The sequence below is a fragment of the Somniosus microcephalus genome, chromosome 7, assembly GCF_052327205.1.
Source record: "Somniosus microcephalus isolate GS21.2 chromosome 7, FLI_Smic_1.0, whole genome shotgun sequence".
NCBI lineage: Eukaryota > Metazoa > Chordata > Chondrichthyes > Squaliformes > Somniosidae > Somniosus > Somniosus microcephalus.
In genome coordinates this window covers 101,137,698-101,155,608 of record NC_140993.1, presented here as the reverse complement: position 1 = coordinate 101,155,608, position 17,911 = coordinate 101,137,698, and positions in this window count along the sequence as shown.

Genomic DNA, 17,911 nt, shown 5'->3' with positions numbered 1-17,911 from the left:
TGTTAGTCCTCCCAAAATGCATCACCTCACACTTTTCAGGGTTAAATTCCATTTGCCACTGTTCTGCCCATCTAACTAACCCTTCTATATCGTCCTGTAGCCTGAGGCTTCCCTCCTCGCTATTTACCACTCCACCAATTTTCATGTCATCTGCGAACTTACTGATCATACCTCCTACATTCATATCTAAATCATTAATGTACACTACAAACAGCAAAGGACCCAGCACCGATCCCTGTGGTACACCACTGGACACAGGCTTCCAGTCACAAAAACAATCTTCGACCATCACTCTCTGCCTCCTGCCACTAAGCCAATTTTGGACCCAATGTGCCAAATTGCCCTGGATCCCATGGGCTCTAACCTTCTTGACCAGTCTCCCATGCGGGACTTTGTCAAATGCATTACTGAAGTCCGTGTAGACTACATCAACTGCACTACCCTCATCCACACACCTAGTCACCCCCTCGAAAAATTCAATCAAATTGGTCAGACATGATCTCCCCCTGACAAAGCCATGCTGACTATCCTTGATTAATCCTTGCCTCTCCAGTGGCGACTTCCTTGGTTTATCCCTACTACCCTTCTTGAATAATGGTACTATGTTAGCTGTCCTCCAGTCCTCTGGCACCTCCCCTGTGGAGAGAGAGGTTCTAAAAATTTGTGTCAGAGCCCCTGCAATCTCCTCCCTTGCCTCACACAGCAGCCTGGGATACATCTCATCTGGGCCTGGGGATTTATCCACTTTTAAGCCTGCTAAAACCGTTAGTACATCCTCCCTCTCAATTCTAATTTGTTCAAGTATATCACAAACCCCCTGCCTGATTTCTATGCCTACATCGTCCTTCTCCATAGTGAACACAGATGCAAAATATTCATTTAAAACATCACCTACATCTTCCAGCTCTACACAAAGATTGCCACTTTGGTCCCTAATGTGCCCTACTCTTTCCCTGGTTATCCTCTTGCCCTTAATATACTTATAAAACACCTTGGGATTTTCCTTTATTTTTCCCGCCAGTGTTTTTTCATGCCCCTCTTTGCTCTCCTAATTTCTTTTTTAAGTACCCTCCTGCACTTTCTATACTCCTCCAGGGCTTCCACTGTTTTTAGTCCTTTGTATCTGCCAAAAGCCTCCCTTTTTTTCCTAATCCATTCTTGTATATCCCTTGACATCCAGGGTTCCCTGGGCTTGTTAGTCCCACCCTTGACCTTTACGGGAACATGTTGGTGTTGTACTCTCTCTATTTCCTTTCTGAAGGACTCCCACTGCTCTGATGTGGATTTTCCTACAAATATCTGATCCCAGTCCACTTTGGCCAGATCCTGCCTTATCATATTAAAATCGTCCTTCCCCCAATTTAGAACCTTTATTTCCGGTCCATCTTTGTCCTTTTCCATGACTACCTTAAATCTCACCGAATTATGGTCACTGTCGCCAAAATGCTCTCCTACTGACACTTCTACCACTTATCCAGCTACATTCCCTAGAATTAGGCCCAGTACCACCCCCTCCCTTGTAGGACTTTCTACATGCTGGCTCAAAAAGCTCTCCTGAATGCACTTTAAGAATTCCGCACCCTCTAAGCCTTTCACACTCTGACTATCCCAGTTAATATTGGGGAAGTTGAAATCCCCTACACTTCTAAATAATTACACTATTATTTCTACACTTCTCTAAGAGTTGCCTACATATCTGTTTGTCTATCTCCCCCTGACTGTTTGGGGGCCTATAGTACACTCCCAGCAAAGTGTTTGCCCCCTTTTTGTTTTTAAGCTCTACCCATATGGCCTCATTAGAGGAACCTGCTAAGATATCATCCCTCCTTACTGCAGTAATTGACACCTTGATTAATATTGCAACACCCCCTCCTCTTTTATACCCCCCTCTGTCTCGCCTGAAGATTCTATACCTCGGAATATTGAGCTGCCAGTCCTGCCCCCCCCTCAACCATGTCTCTGTGATAGCAACAAAATCATACTCCCATGTGTTCATCAACACCTTCAATTCATCTGCCTTACTCACAAGACTCCTTTCATTAAAATAAGTGCCATCCAGCCTTGCCATACTTCCTTGTGCCATTACATATTTGCTCTGCCTTCCAGGCTGACTTGTTTTTTCCTCTATATTTGGCTGTGCATCACCCCCTACTATAGCTCCACTCCGTATCCCATCCCCCTGCCAAGTTAGTTTAACCCCCCCCCCCCAATAGCACTAGCAAACCTCCCCGCAAGGATGTTGGTCCCGTTCCGGTTCAGGTGCAACCCATCTGACTTGTACAGGTCCCACCTTCCCCAGAAGCAGACCCAGTGATCCAGGAAACTAAAGCCCTCCCTCCTGCACCAACTCTTTAGCCACGCATTCATCTGCTCTATCCTTCTATTCCTATACTCACTAGCACGTGGCACCAGGAATAATCCAGAGATTACAACCTTTGAGGTCCTGCTTTTTAATCTGCTACCTAGCTCCCTAAATTCTTGTTGCAGGACCTCATCCCTCTTCCTACCCATGTCGTTGGTATCAATGTGAACCACGACCTCTGACTGTTCGCCCTCCCCCTTCAGAATGCCCTGCAGCCGTTCAGTGACATCCTTGACCTTGGCACCAGGGAGGCAACAAACCATCCTAGAGTCATGTCTGCGACCACAGAAACATCTATCTGTTCCCCTTACGACAGAATCCCCTATCACTATTGCTCTCTTTTTCCTCCCCTCCTATGCAGCTGAGCCACTCGTAGTGCCACGGATTTGGCTCTTGCTGCATTACCCTGAGAAACCATTTCCCCTAGCAGTATCCAAAATGGAAAATCAGTCGGAGAGGGAAATGGACCCGGGGGACTCCTGCACTACCTTCTTAGTTCTTTTACTCTGTCTGGCGGTCACCCATTTCCTGTCTGCCCGTGCGCTCTTTACCTGCAGTCTGACCACCTCGTTAAACATGCTATCCACAAAGATCTCAGCTTCGTGGATGCTCCACATTGACTGACATAATAAAACTCACAACGCACTTGGTTTGAGCATAAAGCAAGGCTTTAATCAACTTGCTCCAGAACATGGAGGTCTAGTTGTACTTCACTAGTTCCTTGTCTTACAAAATGTCCCTGGAAAGCTGGGCCCACGCCCGAGTATTTATACTCCTTGGACAGCTCCCCCAGCTGGCCGTCCAGTGTTATTTCATGAGTGGTTTCTTGATGATGATGAGATTTATAACATTCTTCCTGCCTAAAAGATTTGGAAGTCTGACGACTTCCTCTTAACGGATTAGGCGGACCACGAATAGCCGCAGTCTTTTAGATTTTTGTTTATGGCTAGAAGGCACGCCTCCCCGGACCGTGTCTTGGTCCCTGGGCCGCTTGATCCATACCGGTGGATCGACAGGGCCCGTGTTGCTCTGATCGACCCGAGGGAGGCTGGGGAGATCGTGACTCCGGGTGTGGGTCCCCACAGGTGCAGAACTGGCTTCATCCTGTTTGATAGCCGGGGATTGACCGGCGTCCTAGCCTTGGGTGGCCATCCTACGGGGAGCGCTCGGCTCCCCGAGTGGAACCGGTGGGGCAGCTGGCAGATCTCTCGATGCCCCAGGTAGGGCGTCATCTTCGGGGGAGCGCAGAGTATCGGCATCATCCCCGTGGGTCCCTCTATCAGTTGGGTCCGTGGAACCGGCTGGACAGGGAGCCAGGTCCCGGAGCGAAACAGTGGACTCCCGGCCATCAGGGTACCGCACGTGCGCATACGTGGGATTGACATCCGTGAGTTCTACCTCATCGACGAGAGGATCGTTTTTAGACGATCAGACGAATCTTCAGAGCAGCACGGGGCCGGGAGCTGCCAACCATGACGGTAGAGACGTCCCATGGGTGGAGCGACGCTGGAAGCTGAAGAATCGCTCGTGAGGTGTGACATTGGTAGACGTAGAAAGGAGAGACCTGATGGAATGCAGCACATCAGGGAGCATAGTTTCCCACTGCTGGTCTGGTAGGTTGCGTGACCTCAGCACAAGACGAACAGCATTCCAAATGATAGCGTTGTATCTCTCAACCTGTCCGTTACCAATGGGATGGTATGGTGTCATTTTACTTGTGGCGATTCCCCATTGGGAGAGATAACTTTTGAGTTCGCTTGACATGAAGGAGGGACCCCGATCAGAGTGGATGAAATTGGCCGTACCGCAAATGGAAAAGACTTGATCAAGGCATTTGATCACTGTGGAAGTAAGCATATTGGGACAGGGGAAAGCAAAGGGAAAGCATGAATATTCGTCCACCATAGTCAGTAAGTAGGTGTTTCGCGTTGAGGAAGGCAATGGCCCTTTAAAGTCAATGCTGAGTCGCTGCATAGGCTGCATAGCGTGTATGAGTGAGCCATCCGATGGACGGAAGAATTGCGGTTTTAATTCCGCACAAATTCTACAGGAGGAGCACGTTCTTTTCACATCTTCCATAGAAAATGGGAGATTTTTAGATCGCACAAAGTGCAACATACGGGTAATGCCAGGATGGCATAAGTCAGTATGAAGATCCGCAAGAGCCGAAGTTGACATAGAAGAGCAGAATGCCTGCGTGAGGGTATCCGGGGCCACATTCTCTTTGCCAGGTCGATAATGTATGGTGTATCCAAAGGTGGCCAATTCCATCCTCCAGAGTTGTATTTTGTTATTCTTGATCTTAGTGCGTTTCCGGTTATCCAGCATAAAGGCCACGGAGCGCTGATCGGTTATAAGTGTGAAATGGCGACGAGCGAGGAAATGACTCCATTTACGTACAGCTTCAATGATGGCCGTAGCCTCCTTCTCGACAGGAGGATAATGGAGCTCACTACCCTGCAAAGTTCTGGACAGAAATGCAACGGGTCGACCACCTTGATTCAAGGTAGCCGAGATCGCCACATCCGATGCATTGCACTCGACCATGAAAGAAAGATTTTCATCAATGGAACGTAGCGTGGCTTTTTCCAGTTGTCGCTTGAGGAGGTTGAAAGCTGAAATAGCCGTTGCCTCCAATGGAAATGACTTTGCGTGAAGCAGGGGCTGGATTTTGTCAGAGAAGTGGGGTATCCATTTCGCATAATAGGCGAACATGTCGAGTGCCTGACGAAGAGAGACGAGATTCGTAGGGGGAGGGAGCTCCTGAAGCGAACAAAGTCGCTCCGGATCCGGTTTGATGACACCATTGCCCACCCAGTAGCCAAGGATGTTGACTGATGGTACTGATTTCACAGATTTGGACTAATTTAAGGTTAAGTTGCGATGACGGAGAACATCAAAAAATTTCTGGAGGCTGGCATCATGGTCCTTTTGGTCATGACCAGCAATGGTGATATTATCCATATATGGAAAAGTGTTCTCCTGTTTGACTAGGCTATCCATTACCCGTTGAAAGACGGCCACCCCATTGGTGACCCCAAATGGAAGGCGACAAAACTGGTAAAGCCGACCATTGGCCTCAAAGGCCATATAATTTTTGTCAGAGTCCTTTAACGGTACTTGATGATATGCACTCTTTAAATCAAAGGTTGAAAATACCTTGTAATTAGCAAGGTTATTGACCATGTCATCGATGCGTGGTAGTGGGTAGGCATCCAGGTCGGTATACTGGTTAATAGTTTGCGAGTAATCGATGCAAAGACGTTTCTTGTGTTGCTTCAGAGGATTTTTGACAATGATGACTTGAGCCCGCCAGGAAGATGAACATGGCTCAATGATACCGTCAGCTAGAAGGCGAGAGATTTCTGCCTCGATAAAGGATCAATCATCTTGGCAGAAACATCGTGATTTAGTGACTATGGGCTTACATCGGGGGGGAAAGATTGGCAAACAAGGAGGGCTCATCGAGCGAAGCCACCGAAAGCGCACAAAATGGTACTTTGGAAATAGTAAGCTCCGGCTTTGACCCTCCAAACTCGAAAGTGAGTCTTTTGTGTTGTTTCTGGAAATCCTGTCCCAGGAGCACATCACTGCATAGGTTCTTGAGCACCCCAAGCTGGGTGGAGAAATAAGTACGGCCATTGAGAAAAAGGTCGACAAGACAAAAGCCAGAAGAATTGGTGGTCAGTGTCGTCAGAGCTATTGCAATTTCCCTGTCCGAGGGGTAAATACGCAGTTTTAACTTACTGACAGCCCGCTCACTAATGAAGCTGTCAGAGCTGCATGAGTCGATTAGTGCACACAAAATGTGTCCATTTACTGAAACCTTCGTGGCTGCATGAGACAGACTTTGGGGAAAAACAGCTGTGATGGGAGGAGGTGCAGTTTTACCCTTGACAGCTGTAACCTTAGTAGTGGTTCTTGGGGGAGGAGCAGTTTTATAGTTTGCAGCTGTAACCTTAGTAGTGGCTCTTGGGGGAGGAACAGTTTTATAGATAGTAGCTGCAAAACTAACAGGAGCTCTCGATCGGTATACCTTAGAAAAGTAGCCTTTCTTACTAACAGCGGCTCTTGACTGGCATACCTTAGAAAAGTGTCCTTTCTTGCTGCAATGATTGCAGGTTGCGTTACAAGCAGGACAAAATTTTCTATAATGGAACACACCTCCACAGAAGAAACACTTCCTTCTAGATTGCCAAGATGAGGCTAGGGCGGGGTTGTCATCAGTGTAGGTTCCTAGGGTAGGGTTGTCATCAGCCAGGTTGGAGTTGTCATCCATGAGGACTTCCGCCCGAGGCCTATCGAAGGAGTCACTAAAAGTGATAGCAGCAGCCCGTGCACATGGTGAAAGATAGGTATCTGCATTCCTCTTTGCTAAGTCCAGAGAGTATGCCTGGTCATAGGCAACCTGTAACTTGAGGGTTTTATTCTCCAACAGACACTGACGTATGAAGGGAGACGCAATTTCATTAATAAAGGAATCACAAATTAACTCCTCCTGGTACTGCTCAGCTGTAACAGCTTTAAGATTACAATCCTTGCTGAGCCTGCGAAGTTTCTGAAGGAATTCGTCAAGTGATTCCCCGGGTTGTTGTCGATTTGTGGCCAGTAGATGCCGAGCAAAAATTTCATTTGGGGAATTGACATATAGCTGCTGCAGTATTTGGATAGCGGCGTCATAGTCTACACAGTCTTCGATATAATCAAACACATGAGGGGATACATAATTAGCAAGTATCTCTAATTTATCAGGAACATTCTCACCACACACCCTGAGGAAGTTGCTGAAAGTACGACACCAGTGTTTCCATACCTTAGCAGCTGTAAGTAAATTTGGGTCCCGGTCGAGACGGGCGGGTCTGAGTAGTTTCTCCATGATGGATCGATTACTTGTCTGAGTTCCCTTCTACGGTTCGAGTCATAGCTGGCTGTTCCCGAAATCATGGAGTCAATAACAAGTTGATTAAATTGACGTAATAAAACTCACTACGCACTTGGTTTGAGCATAAAGCAAGGCTTTAATCAACTTGCTCCAGAACATGGAGGTCTAGTTGTACTTCACTAGTTCCTGTCTTACAAAATGTCCCTGGAAAGCTGGGCCCACGCCCGAGTATTTATACTCCTTGGACGGCGCCACCAGCTGGCCATCCAGCGTTATTTCATGAGTAGTTTCTTGATGATGAGATTTATAACAGTGACTCCAGCCACAGCGCTAGCTCCAAAATGTGGATTTCAAGTAGCTGCAGCTGGAGACACTTCCTGCACATGTGTTCGCCCTGGACGCTGAAAGTGTCCCTGACTTCCCACATAGCACAGGAGGAGCACTCCATGGTGCCGAGCTGCCCTGCCATGTCCTACCCCTTAATTTACTCCCTTTACTTCTTTTAAATTAAAGAATATTAAATACACTAGGGTCCTTACTTCCCTTTAAACGCTACTTACTCTAAACTAGAGACCTTACTTTTACTTTAACGACTGGACTGTAGAAATACTCACCAGGTCCTACTTACCAATCTAAGAACATGAGTAGATAGATAATACTTCAAAAATGTGTTACAAACTAATTGCAAAAAATATTGGGGTTGATTTTCCTGACCTTATCACTGGAAGGATGTGAAGGCCTTAGAGAGGGTGAATAAAAGATTTACAAGAATGGTTCCAGGGATGAGGGACTTCAGTTACGTGGATAACTGGAGAAACTGAGGTAGTTCTCATTAGAGCAGAGGAGATTGAGAGGAGATTTGATAGAGGTTTCCAAAATCATGAGCGATCTAAACAGAGTATAGAGAGAAACTGTTCCCATTGATGGAAAGGTCGAGAAACAGAGGACACAGATTTAAGGTGATTGGCAGAAGAACCAAAGGCGACATGAGGAAAAACATTTTTATGCAGCGAGTGGTTATGATCTGGAATGCACTTCCTGAAAGGGTGGTGGAGGCAGATTCAATCGTGGCTTTCAAAGGGAATTAGATAAGTACCTGAAAGAAAAATAATTGCAGGGCTATGGAGAAAGGGCAGGGAGATTGGGACTAGCTGAAGTGCTCTTGCAGAGAGCCGGCATGGGCTCGATGGGCTGAATGGCCTCCTACTGTGCTGTAACCATTCTATGATTCTATGAATGCTCATTTTCTGGAGACAAAGGTCAGGAAAAAGGGGGCAGAGGCCCATTTCACCGGGTCTCTGCCTCTTTTACATTGTTCTGGGATTTCTCGGTCTTTCTGGGAAAGGGGAGGGAAGTGCACAGGTCCATCTCTGTTTTGTCTAATTGAGGCAGAAGGAATGTTCCCAGCCTCCCACCTCTTTTTTTCTGGCGTTGCAGCTCCAATGCGCCCAAATGCAGTGTGGCTCGATAAGTTGGTCAAAGTATTGTGCCAAGAACATCCCTCAGGCCAGAGGCTTTAAGAGAGCCCAGCAGCAAGCCAAAAAATGATGCCAAGAGTTAGGTTTAAAGATTTGAAGCAAGAACCCATTGGATCTTCAGGCATTAGGACCTTTTCGCTGCAGCAAGACAGTCCCCAAGCCTGACAGTTAGGCATGCAGCTGCAGCGGTGTCATTCCTGGCTTTCTTGTAGCAGACCCTACCAGAGGGCAAGACTGTGCCAGGTAGTGTCTTTGGGACATGTTAATGGCATGAGACAGAAAATGTAGGTACAACTGAACCTGGACAGACACAGCACACTTTAGGACAGAGGGAGAGAAGGAAAATCACTCTCATTGACTTTAGCACACATAAAAAATTCATAAACCTGTTATATTTACCTTTAATTACTGTGTGGTGTGAATTAAAGGGGATTTATAGAAACGGCATCTCTGAGATCCCCTGGCATGCTCTCCTCCTTCCAAATAAGAGAAATGAGTTCATGTATCCGTGCCAATAGTGCTTCTCCGCCACGTTTTAGCGCCTCGGCGGAGATTCCATATGCTCCTGAGGCCTTGTTGTTCTTCAGTTGTCAACCTCATGCCGGGCTGGGGTTGTGCAGAGGTGGTGGTGGGTAGCATGCTGCGGAATGGAGTTGAGGACACTTGCGTCGAAGACAGCCGTAATCGTGACCATCTTCAAGAAAGGTGACCAGTCCGATTGCGGTAATTACAGAGGAGTCTACCTGCTGTCTGCCACAGGGAAAGTCATCATAATAATTCTCCTCAAGCACTTCTCCCAGTGGCTGAAGAGTTCCTCCCAGAGTCGCAATGCGGCTTCCGCCCACTAAAGGGCACAATCGACATGATCTTCACCGCGCGTCAACTACAAGAGAAATGCAGGGAACAGCACCAACCACTGTACATGGCCTTCTTTGATCTCACAAAGGCCTTCAACACTGTCAACCATGAGGGATTATGGGGTGTCCTCCTCAAATTCGGCTGCCCTCAAAAGTTTGTCACCATCCTCCGCCTGCTTCACAACGACATGCAAGCCGTGATCCTGACCAACAGTTCCACCACAGACCCAATTCACATACGGACCATGTTCAAGCAAGGCTGTGTTATTGCACCAACGCTCTTCTCAATCTTCCTGGCTGCAATGCTCATTCTCACCCTCAGTAAGCTCCCCACTGGAGTGGAGCTAATCTACAGAATAAACGGGACACTGTTCAACCTCCGTCACCTCCAGTCCAGATCCAAGGTCATCCCATCCTCTGTCATTGAATTACAGTATGCAGGCGACGCTTGCGTCTGCGCACACTCGGAGGTCGAACTCCAAACCATCATCAACACCTTCACTGAAGCGTACAAGAGCATGGGCCTTACACTAAACATCCGTAAGACAAAGGTCCTCTACCAACCTGTGCCCGCCACACAGTACTGCCCCCCGATTATCAAAATCCATGATGAAGCCTTGGACAACGTGGACCACTTTCCATACATCGGGAGCCTACTGTCAACAAGGGCAGACTTCGATGACGAAGTCCAACATGCCTTCAGTGTGCCAGTGCAGCCTTTGGTCGCCTGAGGAAGAGAGTGTTTGAAGACCAGGACCTCAAACCCAGCACCAAGCTCATGGTCTACAGAGAAGTAGTGATACCCGCACTCCTGTATGCTTCAGAGACATGGACCATGTACAGCAGGCACCTCAAAGCACTGGAGAGGTACCACCAATGGTGCCTCCGCAAGATCCTGCAAATCCATTGGCAGGATAGGCGCACTAATGTCAGTGTTCTCGCTCAGGCCAACATCCCTGACGTAAGAAAACTACTAGGCACTTAGTCTGAGTATTAAACAAGGCTTTAATCAACTGTTTTTCAACATGGAGATCTAGTTGTGTCCTTCACTAGTTCCTGTTAAAGAATGTCCTGAGCAAGCTGGGCCCATGCCCGAGTATTTATACTCTCCCTGGACAGCGCCACCAGCAGGCCGCCCAGTATTATTTCCTAAGTAATTTCCACATGAATGACAAGATTTATGTCAATCCCCAGCATCGAAGCTTTGACCATGCTCGATCAGTTCCGATGGACAGGTCACATCGTCTGCATTTCCGATACAAGACTCCCAAAACAAGCGCTCTACTCGAAGCTCCGACACGGCAAGAAAGCCCCTGGTGGGCAGAGGAAATGCTTCAAGGACACCCTCAAAGCCTCCTTGAAAAAGTGCAACATCCCCATCGACACCTGGGAATCTCTGGCCCAAGACTGCACAAAGTGGAGGAGAAGCATCCGGGAAGGCGCCGAACACCTCGAGTCTCTTCGCCGGGAGCAAGCGGAAGCCAAGCACAAACAGCGGAAGGAGCACACGTCAACCCAAGCATCCCACTCATCTGCCCCTTCAACCACCGTCTGCCCCATCTGTGACAGAGACTGTAGGTCCCGCATTGGACTCATAAGTCATCTGAGAACTCATTTTTAGTGTGGAAGCAAGTCATCCTTGGTTCCGAGGGACTGCCTAAGAAGAAGATTGAAATGGCAACTTTAACATAGAGCTAACTTTTAAATAGAGATACTTAATTTTCTGATTTTCAGACACCTAAAACCAATTTTCATTCTCAAATATTAGATTATTAAATTACACCAATACAGTTTTTGTCATTACATGTCATAAATGCCACAAAGGCATATCAGAAATTTCTTATTAATAGAGGCTGCCAGGGCCTAAAACACCAGAGATAGCAACAAGTCATGTCCACTGTCCATTTTTATAACTAAGCACTCAATTGCCATTGTTCAAAACTAAATAATATAACGCAAATACATTCTCCATGGATCGTGCTCTGTCTAAGGTCACCTTAGATTAATATGAGTGCATTCCAATCACAGTGTTATGTGACTCTCTGTAACCATTGCTTGCTCTCATCAGGAATATATGTGCAAACTATAGAATGATATATAGCAACCCCAGTGAAGGAAAATTGTTAGGAACATTGCCTGGATACCTGCTGCACAATTATTGTAACAGAGACATAAAACAGATTCAAGTGATGCAATTCATGTAGCCCTCTTTGGTGAAAACTAGATCACTGCTAGAATACAGCTTTTACTCAGGACCATCTAAATACTGGTATGTCACTGGAATCATTTTTATAAACAAACTAAGAAAGTTGCTAAAGAAAGTCGTCTTTTTCTGGTGGGTATGATATCTTCTTTTGTATAATGTCTCACAAGCATACAGTTACAATATTATACAATTATTATTTGTCATATTGATGGCCTGATATATAACTCTGGATATCAGCCACCTCAGCCCAAAGAAAACTGTGTGCTGGCCCCATAAACCTACAAAGAACAGGCTTGTTTGACCAAATTACATTTTCCTATTCCTAAAAGTTCCTATGTTCATATGTAATCTCCACAGCAAAGCCTGCTGATGACTAAAAAGAACATTGAATGACAACATCCTGGAGCTGTGTGGAGGGTGGTTGCTGGTTTTGCAGCAGTATGGTGAGAAAAGAATATTGGCCCAGAAATTCGGGTCCCAATGCGTGAGTACGGACGGAGTACTCATGCGTGGACCCGATGGAAGTGCCGGAATCTTGCATGCACTACGCATGCGCGGGAAACCGGCACTTCCGATCCTCTGAACCAAGGGGTTCAGAGGTCGAACGCGTGCACGCGGGAGTCTGCGCGTGCGCGTTGAACCTCCTTTTTTTTTCAGGTTTTAACGTGCGGGTAAGTCTGTACATTTTAGAAATGTAAAAAGCAGCCGTAAGGACTTCATTTTCAAAGGTAAGTGGTCAATTATTTAAAATTAAAACATTTTTTCCACAGGTTTTTTACTTTTAAATACTTTAAAGCAAGGTAAGTTTATTTTTAGCCCCGTTTTTTATTTTTTTTAAATTTCAAAAATTTAAATTTTTGTTTAAAATAGTTATTTAATGTCATTTATAGTTTATTTACAAAGTGTGATTTTTAAAAAAAATGTATTTGAAGGTAAAGTACAGTTTTACAGCCTCAGCATTTATACGTTTTGACAGGTCTACCTGTCAAGACTTATGAATGGAGCATTCCCTGCTCCGATTGGCTGCCTGTTGCTCACGTGATCCCAGGGGAAGCATCGCACTAACTACGCCCCTGGGACACGCCAGCATAGCGCGCCGGCCTCTGGGACAGGCCTCGGAGAGGAATTCCACGCAGGCCAAGAGGTCAACTGCTGGCGCGCTAGGTAAGTGTAGGTCGAGGGCTTGCATCCGCGGGAAGCCCCCGACCCGAATTTCTGGGCCATTGAAGAGAGAGCCAATCTGCCCTCTCAACCGAACCCAGCGAAACTGCATAATATTGTGTGTATCTCAACGACAACAGATCGTATCCTCTGTGAGATTACTGGGAAAGTCTCCACTTCACATTCACTTACTAACTAACCTGAAATATAATCAATACATGCTATTATTCATTTTAGATTAACAATTTCATTATGCAATTGTTGCACTTATAATCATACTTGTAAACCTGTTGTGACATGCCCTGGGTAGCCCTGGTTTGGGAGGTAAGATGAAGGAAAACTAAAGGCTCATGGGTCCTTCTTGAACCAAAATTTTAAAAAGCCATTTCAGCATTTTCTCCTAAAAGAATAGCTGCCTGTAAAACAACAAGGCCAGCTTGGCAAGATTCCAGAGACTCTGATAAGGGACAAAGGCTCAGTCATAGCAAAGCCATAACAAAATCATAACTCTTCACTTCCCAGGTGAGATAAATGATGGACAAGGACATCATGTCTCATTTGAATTAGACACTGTTAGGGAGCGAAACACAGATGGTGTCAGGAGAAGGAGGGGGTCATGAGGGTGATGGCCTGACAGGGGCAGGTGGGGTCAGTGAGTAAATGGCATCGCTGTAATTGGGTAGTGAAATTCAGGTGTAAGTCCATGATTAGCTTATCTGGTCCCCATAGACTTTGCTGTGAAGAAGGGGTATAAGAGGGGTCTCTTCGACACAAGGGTTGTAGAGGTATTTGGCTGAAAAGCTTGGGACTATCCAGGCGGGCCAAGAGCGATGGACTGGTGGAGGGACCACATGTGTGACACCGACCGTACGTAGAGTTTAAAGAGCTAATGGGCCGGTGGGGGTTTGCTCATGGAGATCACAACCTTTCTACCCAGAGCATAACGGGTAATGTAACACTTGATTGCGCCTTGTTAACTACTACTCAGATACGAGTAAAGTATCAAGTCGTGCTTACACTGAATAAAGTATAATCACTGTCACCAATAAGGATCAAGTCGAATCCTTAGGAACTTAAGAGTGAAAGGGTTAATTGGCACAGACCCAGAAACTCAACACCTCGCACAGGCTTTGCTTCTGGTCTGATGAATCAAGACCATGTGCTCCTCTAGCAGTCTCTAGGGTTGCCAGCTCTGGTTGGGCGTATTCCGGAAAGTTTCATCACGTGATCTTTTGCCTCCAACCACCATTGGTCACCCGGCATGCCCACCTTCACAGTGCACCTCCTTCTCACACCAATTGGAAAGCAAATAGACTCTTTGTTACTCAATTGGATGATTCTAGCCTGTCAGTCAAACAGCCTATTTCCTAATTCCAATATTTTTTAATTCCCCTGTGATTTTTCTCCTGGGTTGCTTGCAGCAGCCTTTGGAAGATTGCTCTTTAATTCCTGGAGGCTCCAGGATGATCCAGGAGTGTTGGAAATGCTAGCAGGCTCTAGGAGGGCGGTGGGAATGTATTTGGGTAGCATTCTTCTCATATAGCTGATGTGGCCTCTTTGCAATGATTTTCTCTGATTTTGTCAGTGATTTTCCTGAACTTTTTAGCTGGCCATTTCTGCCATTTCCCTGGGGGTTCTGCCATTGTCCCACCAGGCTTACTAGAGTGCTTAATTTCCTGGATCATTCCAAGGAACAACAACCAACTTCTGCCAGCTCAGTCAACTTGCTGTCCATTCTTGCATATGCATGTAATTAATGCCCTGTTTGCCTGGGCAGCCCAGTTGATTATAGGATCAAGACAAATGGGTGAGCTGCAATGTTCCCTTTAAGCTGCGCAGCAACACGGCCGCGCAGCACTCTGGACCTTCGGCACAGCCGGCTCGCCGGCTTTTCAATAGGAAACGCCACACGTGCACAATATTTTGAATGGGCCGCACCGCCCCTTAAAGGAGCCGCGCACCCCCCAAAAAAATTAATGGGAACATTGGTGAGCGGGTCATGACTTTTTATTAGATTGCAGGGTTTCCACGTATGCTTGGACCTATAGACTATGTGGTCATACGAGCCCCTGCTGTTAATCCACATTATTGTTTGAACAGAAAAAGATTTCACTCCTTTAATGTCTAATGAATGCACAACTACAGGCACAAGTTTCTGCACGTCAATGCCCTGTATGCAGGGAGCTGCCAAAATTCATTCTTCCTTTGGTAGTCCAGTGTCCCTGCTCTCTTTCAGAATGAAGGGTTATCTAGTACCATCATGGGTTCTAACGCCATTGAGAAGGAGCACAAATAAATCAAAGGAACATTACATTGAGGCTCGCTTGAATTAAAATTGAGTAGACCATTGGTGTGCGGGACAGAAAATTCAGGTGTCTAGATAGGTCGGGTGGCACCCTCCATAATGCTAGCAATGTTGATTAAGACTTGTGGCCTGCTGAATTGGCCTTCAAAATTTTTCACTTCAAAAATGTCTGGAAATTGAGATTCCTGAGGAGAAGACAGAGTCAGAAGCTAAACCCCCCGAGACATAGGAACTCGGACATAAAGAGGACATAGACAGCTGCTAGGAGACAGCTGCAAGACAACTTATCAGAGTGGCTTTCAGTATTGTCTCCTGATATTGGGGTTCATTTTAACTTCGGGCACTGATTAAATGCCCAATGAGTGGGACAATTTGCTGAATGAAAGCTGTGAGAGGCCCGAACCATTTTGATAATCGGTCCTCATTAGCCTATGACAGGTGAGCTGCCCACAAGTTTTCCAGAGTTAACGGGCAGCTTGCCAATGAAGGGGGTGGAATTTCAGGTGGGCCCAGCATCAATATCAAGAGAGGCTGTGTCTCTTAAAGCGAGATATAACCTCTTAAAGAGTGGACTTTAATGTTATTCCTGAGCTTTGGGAGATGAAACTGAAGGCTGGCTATGGAACAGGTAACAGCAACAAAATTTTCATATGCTCTCCTGGAGACCTCAATGGAGCACAAGGAGCTGCTCTTCCCCACCAGTAGGACTTGAGTCCTGAGGCTGATATTTTGCGGGCCTGGAGGAAGGTATCTGAGCAGGTAAATGAAGTGAGTCTCAGCCCCAGGGCATAGCTGCAATGCCGTAAAAAGTTTAATGACCCACACGCTCGCCAAGGTAAGAATTATTGATTGTGATGTTTCCTCTGCATCATACCTTGCCATGGCACTTCCCTTCCCTCCACATCACCCAAGCACTCCTATCCTCCTCTCCACCTGCTTCTACTCTAATTAACAATGGGAACTAAGCTCCAGCTACACGATCAGCAACTGCTGCTGCCCTCTCAGCAAGCTCATGCAGCATACTGCTGTCACCTGGCTGCAAAGGGTAATCTATGCACTCTTCTTGTACTTGCTGGCAAATGTCACCCTCCTGCCGCTTTCCTGCTCTGTGACGCCTCCCTATCCTGCGCATGTCATGCTGATCATTCACACATCAGCATGCCTCACACAAATTCACAAGCCTTTGATGGAGCCATGTGCTAATAAACTCCTCTTCTTTCTGCAGAACAAGTTGGCACACAATGGCCCAGAAATTCGTGTTGGGGGCTTCCCGCGGGTGCAAGCCCCCGACCTACACTTACCTAGTGTGCCGGCAGTTGAAGCCTGGGCCTGCGTGGATTTCCTGTCTGTGGCCCGGTTCAGTTCCCGGCGCGCTGTGCTTGCGTGATCCAGCGGCGTACTTAGTGCGATGCATCGGCTGGGATCACGTAAGCACTGGGCAACCAATCGGAGGATGCAAAAGTTCATTCATGAGTTTGACAGTAAGAACTGTCAAACTCATGAAAACTCCGGGCGCCCAAAACAGTAAACTTGAAATAAAATTTTTAAAAACATCACACTATTTAAATGAACTATAAATAACTTTAAATAACTATTTTAAACAATAATTTAAATTTTTGAAAAAAATAATTTTATAAAAAATCGGGGCTAAAAATACACTTACCTTACTGTAAAGTCTTTAAAAATAATAAACCTATGGAAAAAAAATTCTAATTTTAATTAATAGACCACTTACCTTTTAAAATTAAGTCCTTACGTCTGCTTTTTTAAAGTGTAAAAAGTGGAGGCCTTCACGCACGGGCAAACCTGGAAAAAAAAAGGAAGTACAACGCGCACGCGCAGACTCCTGTGCGCACGCGTTCGACCTCTGAACCAACAACAGAAAATGCTGGAAAAACTCAGCAAGTCAGGCAACATCCGTGGAGAGAAATTTGAGTTGACGTTTCGGGTTTGACCCTTCTTCAAAACTGGAGAGAAAAGGAACTAGATCGAAGGCAGGGCTGCGATCGGACAAAAGAATAAAAGAACCAAAAGAAGTAAAAGAGATTAGAAGCTAGACGAGATGGTAATAGGCTGTGATTAGGTGTAAAGTGTACTGGCAGGGCAAAAGATAGCTGCCAGGTGTGAGAGAGAAACAAAAGGAAAGGAGGGGGGGGGGAAAGGAAAGGAGTGGAAAAATATAAGTGAAAATGAAATAGGGGCCGAGGTTATGATCTGAAATTGTTGAACTCGATATTGAGACCGGAAGGCTGCAGACTGCCTAATCGGAAGATGAGGTGCTGTTCCTCGAGTTTACGTTGAGCTTCCGTGGAACAGTACAAGAGGCCAAGGACGGTGAGGTCTGAGTGGGAATGGAGCGGTGAATTGAAATGACAGGCGACCGGAAGCTCGGGGTCACCCTTACGGACTGAACGGAGGTGTTCCGCAAAGCGGTCACCCAATCTGCGTTTGGTCTCCCCAATGTAGAGGAGACCGCATCGTGAGCAGAGAATCCTTTTGTTTCTCTCTCACACCTGGCAGCTATCTTTTGCCCTGCCAGTACACTTTACACCTAATCACAGCCTATTACCATCTCGTCTAGCTTCTAATCTCTTTTACTTCTTTTGGTTCTTTTATTCTTTTGTCCGATCGCAGCCCTGCCTTCGATCTAGTTCCTTTTC